This window comes from Pundamilia nyererei, unplaced genomic scaffold (genome assembly GCF_000239375.1).
Source record: "Pundamilia nyererei isolate P.nyererei 1_Seehausen unplaced genomic scaffold, PunNye1.0 scaffold00072, whole genome shotgun sequence".
Lineage (NCBI taxonomy): Eukaryota > Metazoa > Chordata > Actinopteri > Cichliformes > Cichlidae > Pundamilia > Pundamilia nyererei.
In genome coordinates, this window is record NW_005187473.1 from 230565 (window position 1) to 232346 (window position 1782).

The window sequence follows — 1782 nt, forward strand, 5'->3', positions numbered from 1 at the left end:
CACACACACACACACACACACACACACACACACACACACACACACATATTAATACACTCACTGATTTTTTTTCTGTAAACGAAACTCAGTTGATGTAATTGCTATTTTAAGGCTTTAGTTAAACCTTTATAGCGGTAGTTTATGAGGCGTGTTGTTATTTTATGATTCTGGTTTCCCTTTACTCTGTCCTGGGTTTACATGACAGATCGTCATGTTAAAGCAATCCACAAAAAAAAGATTGGCCTGAACTTGTTTTTTGTTTTGAGGAATGTAAATTATTGCTGCTCTGCAATTTTTGTTAATCTCAATGTTTTGGCTTCTGCGGTGTTTATGGAAGAGCACTTATTTTCCTGTACTAAACATTGCCCGTGTTTCTCTTTAGAGCTAAGTTGTTGGTCCGCTGTTCCTGCAGAGCCACCCGTGGTGTTGGGGGGTCTCACAACATTTCCTCTGTGTGTCCTCTTGAGCTGAGATTGCTGCTTTGAACCAGCAAGGAAACAAATCGAAATTTTTCTAGGTGAGAACAAGACTTTCATGCTGTTGATTCTATGTTGAAACATGTGCAATGTCAGTGAGGTAACAGTAAGCACCTTTAGCTCTGAGATTAGTTTTCTGAAAAAATTATGGCACAAGGTGAAAAGTTTTGTCCCCTGACTGAGGCACTTTTTTTTGGACTCTTGTGGGAAATGTTACTTTATTTATATATTAATCTGTGTTCACAAAATGTGGGTTGTGTCCGAACCTAGTAATATACTGCGGTTCAGCTCCAGGCGGTATGTCAAAGACGTGTATTTTTGTGTCTATACTCAAAAAATGTTTCATTTGCTTCACTTGAATTAGATGAGTATTCAGTGCTTCTCTCAAAAGGCTCCTCAGCTGCAAAGGAAGTCTACTGTGGTTTCAGAACCACTGCGGAGGAGGTTAAGGTGGATGGAGGGTTTCATCAGCCTCAAAGACATGAACCAATAGTTCTGAGTTAAATGCAACTGGAATATAGAAAATCAAAGTTTTTTTTTAATTCCAATAATTAATCACCAATGAAAGTATGTTTGGTATAAACATACTTTCATATACATGTCAAGTACATTTTATTTGTCCAGATTCAATGATGTTGTGATGTACCAAAATTTCATGGAAAATTTACAGACTATATAATAATAGAGCGAAAACCTCAAAAATCAGACGGCCCCATACCCAGGAACTGGAATTTGTTCACTTGGCAACAGTGGGAAGGAAACACAGTAACACTCAAAATCTTGGACATCTAACGATGATTTAAACAAGGGTTTTTCCTCTAACCTAACAAAAATTCTAACAGTTTATTGTTGCCTGTTTCCTGTTGCCAGTATGCTCCATTTAGTTGGAGAACTTGTTGAGTGCCATTGGACACAGGACAGAAGTCTCCCCTCTCAAGACGCTTCTCAAGCTCTTTAGACCTGTCTTTGAAAGTGGGAACGGAAACAAGCACACAGCCTAATTATGTGGCGTAACATGAATTTAGGTCAGTAAGTAGACGAAGCTGATGACCTAGAGCTAAATTGTCGGACAGCAGAGGAGGACTGAGGACGGGCCAGGGGTGTGTGATAAGTCAGGTGAAGCAAGAAATGAGCTAAAGGAAGAGAGAGTGACATATATAGGGAGGATATTCTCTGTCCCACAATGAAATTTAAGACAGCCGTGTAGCTCTTGACTGAACAGAGACAGAGACAGAGTCTGTGTGTGTGTGTGTGTGTGTGTGTGTGTGTGTGTGTGTGTGTGTGTGTGTGTGTGTGTGTGTGTGTG

At 39.8% G+C, this 1782-nt stretch overlaps 1 protein-coding gene across 4 annotated transcripts in view; it reads left to right on the forward strand.

Annotated features, from left to right (window-relative positions):
• Nucleotides 1-1782, forward strand: part of sox2 (SRY-box transcription factor 2) — a 91396-nt gene that overhangs the window by 78969 nt on the left and 10645 nt on the right. For 3 of the 4 annotated variants that reach the window (XR_311834.1, XR_311832.1, XM_013911791.1), the window contains one exon: nucleotides 383-517. The exons of the other annotated variant lie outside the window; for it this stretch is intronic. The gene's annotated coding sequence lies outside the window, so the exon portion shown is untranslated. The remainder of the gene's footprint in view (nucleotides 1-382; nucleotides 518-1782) is intronic. 4 annotated transcript variants of the gene reach the window in all.